This window comes from Nothobranchius furzeri, chromosome 2 (assembly GCF_043380555.1).
Source record: "Nothobranchius furzeri strain GRZ-AD chromosome 2, NfurGRZ-RIMD1, whole genome shotgun sequence".
Lineage (NCBI taxonomy): Eukaryota > Metazoa > Chordata > Actinopteri > Cyprinodontiformes > Nothobranchiidae > Nothobranchius > Nothobranchius furzeri.
In genome coordinates this window covers 91254089-91266419 of record NC_091742.1, presented here as the reverse complement: position 1 = coordinate 91266419, position 12331 = coordinate 91254089, and the positions used below count along the sequence as shown (strand labels likewise).

General features: G+C 49.1%; 1 long non-coding RNA gene across 1 annotated transcript; it reads left to right on the top strand.

The window, feature by feature from the left end:
- The first annotated feature begins 11383 nt into the window (after positions 1–11383).
- Positions 11384–12151, top strand: LOC139066200 (uncharacterized). The gene is made up of 2 exons (XR_011519146.1): positions 11384–11677; positions 12023–12151. It is a non-coding gene; the product is annotated as an uncharacterized lncRNA (long non-coding RNA).
- The last annotated feature ends 180 nt before the right edge of the window (positions 12152–12331 follow it).

Genomic DNA, 12331 nt, shown 5'->3' with positions numbered 1-12331 from the left:
GTGTCCTGTCTGGCTGTGAAGCAAGCAGAATTGATGTCTGAATGCTGGTAACAAGCCTTACAGATTTATTCTCTGGTGGAGCATCAAAGCGTCTGCTTTAAATGTCACGCCTGATACTTCAAATTTTATTGTTATTGTTTTTGAATGCTTTGTAATTCCGACCAGACACGGAGACAGAGGTGAAAGAGAAAGGAAGAGACAAATGGTGGGGGGGGGGGGGGGGGGGGGGGGGGGTCCACAAAAATAAACAATAATGAACAAGAGTCTGCTTCTAGACCTGCAGAAAGAGAAGAGCAGAAAAAAATGGGACACACAACAATACATCAGGAGCAAGCTGATTATGAAATATAAAATCAACATTGTTTAGCTGAACAATCACACGATATTAAATCATAGTGCATTTAGTGGCAACGACAGCCGTGAGACAAGTGTTGAACGTGCCCAAGCCCATACTTTTGAGAGCACCATGTGAGCACCTGTGTGTGTACACGCGCTTGTTTATGTACGGTTTCTCTATAGGAGTGTCCAATAGAGAGTGTGAAGGACCACAGATCTGCCCCAAAGATGCATAGGAGACGGGGGGAGCTCCAAGTCCCAGAGATCCAGGCGCTGCCCCAGAACACAGGAACCCCAAGGGGACTGCAACCAGAAAGCCCCCCCCCCCCCCGAGAGGCGCAGAGGATCGCCCCGCGGGGCCACAACCAGCAGCCGGCAGAGCCCTGGGAGATATCAGCGGCAACCCCACAGGCCCGCCCGCCGCCCCCCCCCCCCCCCCCTAGCCGGCTGTTAGGTTTTAACTTATGCTTTACCCCTTTAAGAAGCTAAGAGGACAGAGAAAACATAAGAACAGATGAGAAAGAAACCTGGGTATAAAGATATTTTCCTAATTTAATTAAAACACACCTTATTTTTGTTACACAGCTTACACTTGTTCTTAGGGCTGGAGGTTCTAACAAAATCCACTAGACACAGCCCAACAAAGAAAACTCCTGAGTCAAATAAAAAGATACTAAAGAAAAAATCACGGCTTTGAATTAAAAGCTGGAAAACAGGCTATAATCAACAGATCTCAGGTAGCTTTTAAAATGAAATAGTTACATAGGCTGGTACGGGTTTCTAAGAGTTTCTATAAGGCAAGCGGCTCTCTGAAGCCAAACAAAACAAACCTTTCAAGCTTAAGCAGAATACCATGCAGAGGCTTTCCTCTAAACACGCGCACAATCGTATTCTCAGGGTGTCCAGAACGGAGCAGAAATGGAGACTACTCATGGGTTAGGAGTAGCTCCTCGGGCGTGTATCCAGCGTTCCTTTTATCCCCTCACGGGAACAAACACACTCAGTCCAAGATGAGCTGCGGGTGTGGCTGCAGCAATTCGGAGCGGGGACTTCCCAGTGACGTCATCGGAGAGAACTCCGCAGCGAGGGAATCCCAGCACGTCTCCACAGCAACAGGGACGCCACCCTCCAGCGATGTCTTGTGCCGGCGTGTCCTTAACTGGTTAGCGCTTAAAAGCACCATTTTAAACAGACACAATAATACTAAAAAGAAAAACAGCACATTTACGGCCACACATGAGTGGGGAACGTAACACCCCCCAACAACAAAACAAGTTTGTTGTTTACAACAAACTATGCTTAACTCTACTCTATCTTTCCTTCATCCACTTCTGCAACACCTGACAAACAATCAGCCATTACATTCTCAGTTCCCTTCTTATGCTTAATCACCAGATGAAACTCTTGTAACAGTAGAGCCCACCTCATCAATTGCTGGTTGTGATTAAACATCCTCGCCAAAAATGTTAACGGGTTATGGTCCGTATAAACCGTGAGGGGCTTGTCACCAGAACCTACATAAACATGGAAATGTTGTAATGCCATCAGTAATGCCAAAGTTTCCTTCTCTAAGGTTCAATAACGGGCCTGACAAGGGCTGAACTTTTTTGAGAAATAAGCAACAGAATGAACCAAACCACTCTCATCATTTTGAAAAAGAACAGCTCCTGCTCCCACCTGGCTCGCATCCACTTCCATAAAGAAAGGTTTAGCCAAGTCTGGAGCTTTCAGGATAGGAGCATTGGTCAAAGGAAGCTTGCAGGAAGTAAAGGCCGCCTGAGCTTCCTGGTTCCATTTAAAGGGGACCTTGGGACTTAATAATTGGGTGAGAGGACAAACCACAGTAGCAAACTTGTTACAGAAACACCGGTAATATCCGACCATTCCCAAAAAACGTTGCAGCTCCTTCCTGGTCCTTGGAACTGGGAACTCAGAGACTGATTTAACTTTGTCAGAAAGCATCCTCTCCTCCTTGAACCGTCACCTTATCGTGGTGGAGGAGTTTGAGTGCCCTAATGATCCTAGGAGCTATGTTGTCTGGGGCACTTAGTGCCCCTGGTAGGGTCTCCCATGACAAATTGGTCTTAGGTGAAGGGTGAGACAAAGAACGGTTCGAAGGATCTTTCATGGCGGTTAAAATGAAGAGTCGGAGTACCCGGCCCGGAGGGTTACCGGGGTCCCACCCTGGAGCCAGGCCTGGGGTTGGGGCCCGTGAGCGAGCGCCTGGTGGCCGGGCTTTCGCCCATGGGGCCCGGCCGGGCCCAGCCCGAACCGGATACATGGGCTCGTCCAACTGTGGACCCACCACCCGCAGGAGGAACATGAAGGGTCCGGTGCAATGCGAATCGGGTGGCAGACCAGGGCGGGAGCCTTGGCGGTCCAATCCCCGGACAAGAAAACTAGTTTTTGGGACATGGAACGTCGCCTCGCTGGCGGGGAAGGAGCCGGAGCTTGTGGCAGAGGTTGAGCGGTACCGGCTAGATATAGTCGGACTCACCTCGACACATTGCATTGGCTCTGGAACCCGAGACCTGGAGAGGGGTTGGACACTCTACTTTGCTGGAGTTGCTCCGGGTGAGAGGCGGAGGGCTGGGGTTGGCTTTTTGTTAGCTCCGAGACTCTCTGCCTGTGTGTTGGGGTTTACCCCGGGGGACAAGAGGGTAGCTTCCTTGCGCCTTCGGGTCGGGGAACGGGTCCTGACTGTTGTTTGTGCTTATGGGCCAAATATCAGTTCAGAGTACCCACCCTTTTTGGAGTCCCTGGGACGAGTGCTAGATAGTGCTCCATCAGGGGACTCCATTGTCCTGCTGGGGGACTTCAATGCTCACGTGGGCAATGACAGCTTGACCTGGAGGGGTGTGATTGGGAGGAACGGCCCACCTAATCTGAACTCGAGCGGTGTTTTGTTATTGGACTTCTGTGCAAGCCGCAGTTTGGCCATAACGAACACCATGTTCGAACATAAGGATGCCCACCGGTACACTTGGTACCAGGGCAGCCTAGGTCACAGGTCGATGATAGATTTTGTAGTCGTATCATCTGACCTGCGGCCGTATGTTTTGGACACCCGAGTGAAGAGAGGGGCGGAGCTGTCAACTGATCACCACCTGGTGGTGAGTTGGATCAGATGGCAAGGGAACATGCCGCGTAGACCTGGCAGACCCAAACGCATAGTGAGGGTCTGCTGGGAACGCCTGGCAGAAGAACCTGTCAAGACGGTCTTCAACTCCCACCTCCGGCAGAGCTTTGACCACGTCCCGAGAGCAGTGGGGGACATTGAGTCCGAGTGGGCCTTGTTCCACTCTGCGATTGTCGAGGCGGCTGTTGCTAGCTGTGGCCGTAAGGTGGCCGGTGCCAGTCGTGGTGGCAACCCCCGTACCCGCTGGTGGACACCAGAGGTTCGGGGAGCCGTCAGGCTGAAGAAGGAGGCCTACAGGGCGTGGCTGGTCTGTGGGTCTCCGGAGGCAGCAGACAGGTACCGGATAGCCAAGCGGGGTGCAGCAGTGGCAGTTGCCGAGGCAAAATCTCGGGCGTGGGAGGAGTTTGGTGAGGCCATGGAGAAAGACTATCGATCGGCTCCAAAGAGGTTCTGGCAAACTGTCCGGCGCCTCAGGAGAGGAAGGCAGCAACTCGCTCACACTGTTTACAGTGGGGATGGGGAGCTGCTGACGTCAACTGAGGCTATAGTCGGACGGTGGAAGGAATACTTTGAGGAGCTCCTCAATCCCACCAATGCGCATTCCGAGGAGGAACCAGAGCTGGGAGGCCTGGGGATGGACTGTCCGATCTCGGGGGCAGAAGTTGCTGAGGTAGTCAAACAACTACACAGCGGCGGAGCCCCGGGGGCGGATGAGGTTCGTCCTGGGTATCTCAAGGCTATGGATGTTGTAGGGCTGTCATGGTTGACACGTCTCTACAACATTGCGTGGTCATCGGGGGCAGTTCCTAGGGAGTGGCAGACCGGGGTGGTGGTCCCCATCTTTAAGAAGGGTGACCTGAGGGTGTGTTCCAACTATAGGGGGATCACACTCCTCAGCCTCCCTGGAAAGGTCTACGCCAAGGTACTGGAGAGGAGGGTCCGATCGATAGTTGAATCTCAGATAGAGGAGGAGCAATGTGGTTTTCGTCCTGGCCGTGGAACTGTGGACCAGCTCTATACCCTTGCAAGGGTGATGGAGGGGGCATGGGAGTTTGCCCAACCAATCCACATGTGTTTTGTGGATTTGGAGAAGGCTTATGACCGTGTCCCCAGGGGCACCCTGTGGGGGACGCTCCAGGAGTATGGGGTGGGTGGCTTTCTGTTAAGGGCCATTCAGTCCCTTTACCAGAGGAGCGTGAGTTTGGTCCGCATAGCCGGTAGTAAGTCGGACCTGTTCCCAGTGAGGGTTGGACTCCGCCAGGGCTGCCCTTTGTCACCGGTTCTGTTCATCACTTTTATGGACAGAATTTCTAGACGCAGCCGTGGTGTGGAGTGTGTCGAGTTTGGTGGCAGGAGAATCTCGTCTCTGCTTTTTGCGGATGATGTGGTCCTCCTAGCTTCATCCAGCTCTGACCTTCAGCTCTTGCTGGGTAGGTTCGCGGCCGAATGTGAAGCGGCTGGGATGAGGATCAGCACCTCCAAATCTGAGACCATGGTTCTCGACCGGAAAAGGGTGGCTTGCCACCTCCGGGTCGGGGGAGAGGTCCTACCTCAAGTGGAGGAGTTTAAGTATCTCGGGGTCTTGTTCACGAGTGAGGGTAGGAGGGATCGGGAGATCGACAGGCGGATTGGTTCGGCGTCTGCAGTGATGCGGACGCTGAGCCGATCTGTCGTGGGGAAGAGGGAGCTGAGCCAGAAAGCCAGGCTCTCGATTTACCGGTCGATCTACGTCCCAATCCTCACCTATGGTCATGAGCTTTGGGTAATGACCGAAAGAACGAGATCGCGGATACAAGCGGCCGAAATGAGTTTCCTCCGTAGGGTGGCCGGGCTCAGCCTTAGAGATAGGGTGAGGAGCTCGGACATTCGGGAGGGACTCGGAGTAGAACCGCTGCTCCTCCGGATCGAAAGGAGCCAGTTGAGGTGGTTTGGGCATCTGGTCAGGATGCCTCCTGGACGCCTCCCCGGGGAGGTGTTTCGGGCATGTCCTGCCGGCAGAAGGCCCCCGGGTCGACCCAGGACACGTTGGAGAGGTTACATCTCCAATCTGGTCCGGGAACGCCTTGGGGTCCTGCCGGAGGAGCTGGTGGACAAGGCCGGGGAGAGGACGGCCTGGAGCTCCCTAGTTGGGATGCTGCCCCCGCGACCCGGACCCGGATAAGCGGAGGAAGACGAGACGAGACGAGACGAGACGAGAAAGCATCCTCACAAAACCATGCCCCACTTCTTTATCCAAGTAAGAGACCGTGGCTCTTACAAACTCACACTTAGCCAAGTTTACAGTCAATCGTGCAGCAGCTAAGCGATCAAATAACTCCGTCAACGTTTTCATGTGGTCTTTCCACGAAGTAGTATGGACAACAAGATCATCCAGGTAAGCACTGCAACAATCCAAACCAGCTGTCACTGTATTAATAAGACGCTGGAAAGTGGCAGGAGCATTTTTCATGCCAAATGGCATGACAGTATACTGCAAAAATGCGTCTGGTGTGACAAAAGCCGAAATCTCTGATGCTGCATCGGTTAAAGGAACCTGCCAATAACCTTTCAATAGGTCAATCTTGGTAACAAAGGTTGACATCCCCACCCTATCAATGCAATCGTCAATTCTAGGCAAAGGGTAAGAATCAGAGACTGTCACTACATTCAACTTTCTGTAGTCAGTGATGAATCGTGGGGAACCATCAGGTTTCCTCTCAATCAAGCACGGGGAACTCCATGGACTACAGCTTGGAATGGCCAATCCATTCAGTATCAAGTAGTCAGTTTCCTGCTTCATCAATGCTCTCTTATCCAGACTAACCCTAAAAGGATGCTGCTTAATAGGTGTGGGCTCTGTAAGAACTACATCATGATAACACGCAGTTGTACGAGTAGGAATATCTGAAAATAAACTCAAATGAGAGTTAATGAGCACATATAGGTCATCACGTTGTCCACTGTCCAAATGTGATAAATTTTCATCTAGCTTACTCAACGCCACCGAGTTTGTCAGGCGGGGACTCATAATGGCAAAAGAACTTGTTCCTTGCTCCTCTGGATTCAGAGATGTTGAGATGACACCAGCTGCGCACACCGGGACATCACTGGACACCTTCTGAGGGGTAATCTGAGAAACATAGGGTTTTAGCAAGTTGCTATGACACACACGCACAGATCTTCTACGTTTTGGTGTTTTTATAGCATTAGTGTTGTCACCAACCTTATGACTAACCTCATACGGACCCTCAAAACGCGTGGTCATTGAATCCCCCGATGTCGGCGTTAAAACTAGAACCTGATCTCCAGGAAAATGTTCACGATGTTTAGCCCTTCTATCAAAGATAACTTTCATGGAACTCTGAGCGTGGTTAAGATGCTCACGAGCCACTTCATTGGCATGACGCAGACGACTCCTGAACATTTTGACATACTGAGTTACCTTGGCTTTCTTAGAGCTTGGAGACCGTAAAAAGCGCTCTTTCAAAGCTTGCAATGGACCTCTGGGGGTGTGGCCAAACACAAACTGAGCAGGACTGTACCCCAATGACTCTTGGGACGCTTCTCTAGCTGCAAACAGTAAAAATGGGACTCCCTCATCCCACTGACGACCAGTACTGTGGCAATACTTTCTTAGCATGCTCTTGAAGGTTTGGTGCCAACGCTCCAACACACCTTGTGACTCAGGATGGTAGGGTGATGACATGATATGTTGAACTCCTAATGATTCTGCCACCTTTTTAAACAGGTCGGACGTAAAATTTGAGCCTTGATCAGTTTGTATAACCCTTGGCAGCCCGAAAAGTGAGAAAAATCCAATCAGAGCTTTGATGACAGACTTAGTTGTAACAGAAGACAATGGGATGGCTTCTGGAAAACGCGTAGCTCAACACATTATGGTTAACATGTATTTCTTTCCTGTTTGCGTGCGGGGCAGTGGACCCACACAGTCAACAACAATGTGGTCAAATGGATTTCCTATTACTGGGATTGGTGATAAAGGCACTTTGGTAACGGGTTGGTTAGGCTTTCCCACCAGTTGGCAGGTATGGCACTATTTACAAAACGTAGCAACATCTTTCTTCATCCCTGGCCAAAAGAAATGATCCAACACAGCAAGGTAAGTTTTCTTAATTCCCAAATGACCTGACCATTTGCTTTCATGAGCAAGGGCTATGATTTGATGTTGAAAACAGTGAGGGATGACAACCTGGCTTACTCTACCCCAGGGAGCCTTTTCCGCTCTGAGATTTCTCCAGTACCTCGTTAGAACACCTTCTTGAAGGTAATATCCTACAGATTTTTCTTCAGAATCACTTACAGCAGAAACACTTATCCAACGCTTTGTCCCTTTTCTGTTCTGTAATCAATGTAGTTTGGAAAATCAGATCCTTATCATCTTGACTCCCTGAAGAATCTTCTGGGACGTCTTCCACAGGAACTGTTTCCTGAGGCTGATCATGATCACAGGCCGGGTTCCAGACCCTTCAAACAAGGCGGACACATTCAGTAGATTCTCAACATCCTTTTTAGCACTTGATCTTGTGACTACACAAGCAGGTGAGATACCTGGGGGTGATTTACCACACTCCAAAATCATAGGGTTCTCCACCACCTGAGGTGTGGGCACAACAGCGCCTCCTGCAATATCATTGCCCAAGAGTAGAGCAATGCCAGCAACGGGCAGAGCTGAACAAACAGCCACTTTAAACCTCCCAGACACGAATTCACTGTTAAGGTTTATCTCATGTAAGGGGCATGAAACAACCTCTGAAGTTAATCCTTTTAACAAGACAGAAACATTTGTGAAACTCGTGTCATCAAATGGTAGCACACTGTTCAAAATAAGGGTCTGTGAGGCACCAGTGTCTCTAAGAATTTTCACTGGCACTGAACACGTTTCATTGTCACCCAGACTCACTGAACCACTGAACACAAATGGCTCAAAGGTCTTGTCTAACATCTTCCTACTAGATTTGGTCAAAGTTTGAGAAAGAAAGGCAACCACCCGTTCTGAAACATCAGATCTGTCCTTTTTCTTTTTCAAAAGTAGACAATCCTTAACCCCATGTCCTGGTTTGTGACGATAAAAACTGCGTGGAGGACTTCTCATACCAGAAATTCCTGGCGTTCTAGGTTTCACAGCATAGTGTCTTTCATGTCTTACTCTGTTTTCAACTTTAACACAATGTGTAAGAGCAAACTCATCAGCCAAAATGGCAGCAGCCGACAAAGTTGTCACCTTTTGTTCGTTTAGATACAAAACAATCCTTTCAGGTAAACAACGCTTGAATTCTTCAAGAAGAATCAGCTCCTTCAGCTCTGATATCGTAGTTACTTTGGACGCCAAAACCCATTTATCAAACAATAAGCTTTTTTCGCTAGAAAACTCCATAAATGTCTGAGACCCATCCCTTTTTCTTAGAGACCTAAATTTCTGACGGTAAGCCTCAGGTACAAGCTCATATGCGTGCAACACAGCTTCTTTAACTGTATCATAGTCAGAACTATCATGTACAGACAGAGATGCCATTACCTGTTGTGCCTTCCCACTCAATTTGCATTGCAAAAGAAGAGGCCATACTTCCTGCGGCTAACAGAGTGCCGTCGCTAAGCGCTCAAACGCGGTGAAGTAGCTGTCCACTTCGGCCTCCCGGAATGGTGGCATCAGCGTCATGCACTTCCCGACGTCTGGCCGCTCAGGAACCATCCCCAGTCCTGTGTCAGGCACGTCCCTTCTGTGGACTGGCTGTTGCGCCTGTATCTCCAGCTCCAACCGTCGGAGCCTAATCTTCATGTCAGCTTCCAGTTCTAGCTTCCGCATTTCAAAGTCCCTCTGCCGCTGCTTCTCCTCTGCCTCCTGCTTCAAACGAGCCAATCACAATTGTAGCCGGGCGGCGTCAGGAGAACTGGTCCTGGACTCTGAGGAAGACGGGTCATAACGAGGGAGAGATAATGGAGGAGTCTTTTGTCCCTCACTCCTTTTTGGAGTTCGTCTCCCATCTGCCGGATCCTTTTCTCCACCACCCGCTGTGGCGCCATCAGCATCCTCTTCACCTTCATCAATGTCCCCCTTTAGCTGTGAAGGCAAAACAGCAGGATCAGACAAAGGAGATAGCATCTTTAGCTGTTCCATGGTGAGCACGATCTGCTCCTTAAGGTCCTTCTTCAGCATTTGCTGAGCACCAGGGAGACCCAAGTGAACAGCCACCTCCAATAGATCCTGTTTCCGACATGTCTCCAGTTGTCTACGGAAAGGGGACTCTAGGAAGGCCTGCAACTCAAACCCAGACATGTTATTGCACAGAAAAATATTTTCTCTACCCAAGCAAAGATTAGCAACAGCAATAGGAAATAGGAAAAGGAAGAGTATTAGCAGAAGATCAGATCCCGGATGAGCCCCCACTTGTTAGGTTTTAACTTATGCTTTACCCCTTTAAGAAGCTAAGAGGACAGAGAAAAGATAAGAACAGATGAGAAAGAAACCTGGGTATAAAAATATTGTCCTTATTTAATTAAAACACACCTTATTTTTGTTACACAGCTTACACGTGTTCTTGGGGCTGGAGGTTCTAACAAAATCCACTAGACACAGCCCAACAAAGAAAACTCCTGAGTCAAATAAAAAGATACTAAAGAAAAATCACAGCTTTGAATTAAAAGCTGGAAAACAGGCTATAATCAACAGATCTCAGGTAGCTTTTAAAATGAAATAGTTACATAGGCTGGTACGGGTTTCTAAGAGTTTCTATAAGGCAAGTTGCTCTCTGAAGCCAAACAAAACAAACCTTTCAAGCTTAAGCAGAATACCATGCAGAGGCTTTCCTCTAAACACGCGCACAATCGTATTCTCAGGGTGTCCAGAACGGAGCAGAAATGGAGACTACTCATGGGTTAGGAGTAGCTCCTCGGGCGTGTATCCAGCGTTCCTTTTATCCCCTCACGGGAACAAACACACTCAGTCCAAGATGAGCTGCAGGTGTGGCTGCAGCAATTCGGAGCGGGGACTTCCCAGTGACGTCACCGGAGAGAACTCCGCAGCGAGGGAATCCCGGCACGTCTCCACAGTAACGGGGACACCACCCTCCAGCAATGTCTTGTGCCGGTGTGTCCTTAACTGGTTAGAGCTTAAATGCACCATTTTAAACAAACACAATAATACTAAAAAGAAAAACAGCACATTTACAGCCACACATGAGTGGGGAACGTAACACCGGCCGAGCCCGGGACCCAGGGGCGACCACCCCCGCCGAGGACCCAGCAGAGCCCAGGGACCCAGACCCCACCAGGCAGCCACCGGGATTGGCCAGGCAGGCGCCAAAGATCTTAAACCCCCTGACGCGGGAGCCACGAACACTCAGGCAGACCAAGGCACCACACTCCACACCAGGTGTGGCAGGGGGAGGGGAGACGAAGATCTATATCATCAAAGGAGGTCCCAGGAGAGGGGAGGAGTCAAAGGCCCCACCTGACATATACAGTCATACACAAACACAGTCACACACTCCCTCCCTCATGCTCACACATACACATACAACCAAAGACTTACAAAAATGCACGCCGGACACCCACTCATGCTCCCCATACACACCCTATTCACTCAGAACTGCAGCCACACAATCATACTTAGAATAGAATCTGCAGGATTCACACACTCAAAAACCCAGATACGCACACACACCGATGCTCAGAACTGCAGTTGAGCCTGACACACACAACATTCCTTGAAGTCCTGAGGCACGCATACCTACACGTCCTGCAGGCAGTTTTCACACACAGAAACACAATGAGTCGGCAGACAGCACAGAATGACAAGGGGTGAATTTTAGAACGGTTTGGATTCCTTTAGCCAATTATAACGATGATTAACTTGGGTACCTTTCTGCACCATGAAATATTTAAAGTGCATGTCAAGTGTGCCTCAGAGTCTTACCCCACCCACGTATCAATTTTGAAAACTGCAACATTAGTAGGCGTTGCCTGGAGGACCGAGAGGGCGGAGCCGTGGCAGTGACGAAGAGACGGCTAACTAGACGAAGCTAGCTCCCTTCACTCTGAGCAGTCATTAGAAGTGGAGGACGTTTCTCCCCCTCCTTACCCAGACACTCGAGAAGAAAGGGATCAAGTCTATTTGGAGGAGACAAGCGGACATGAGCCTTATTGTTTTGAGCTTGTGAGTTGCCTGAAATTACTGGAACCGACCCAACAGACCCATCTCTGAACGTAAGTAGCCGTTAGCCATAGCATTGGATTAGCTGCAGGGTTTGTCTCCATGGCCCTAAAAAGCTAGTATTCAGCATGTTTTAGAGATTTATCTGCATCAACACACCTGGTTTTAATCAGCAACAAACAGCTGAGCTGCTTAACAGCTTATCTAACCTGTTAAAGCAGGAAAATCCACTGAAACGTGCTGGATAGCAGCTCTCCAGGAGATCTGGGCTCAAGCTAGTCTGCTGCATAAAGTTATGAAAATATACCATGAGAAAATTATTCTGTAATGTGTTCAGCCCATTAAAACTGCCCTGATTTCATTTTTTATTTACTGATACTAGCTGCTCTTGGTTGCAGGTGATCCTCTGGTGTCTGCAGCTGGTCTCCTGCTGATGTCGTCGGGATCAGGAACTTCCAGAAGAATGTGCCTTTCAATGACTCTTTCCCCCTTATTTGTTATATTAATTAAATAAATCTCAATTTATATATTTCCTGTTTTTGTTCATGTCCATAAATACTTAAACATGCTTGAAATTAAAACGAGCTTTTAACAGTGAGGTGCTAGTTTAGTTCATCACAATAGAGCTAGTTAAACATGCGACAATGTGATAATTCAATTAATGTAATTTATAAATATCCATTAAAATATCAAAACTGGAATCAAAA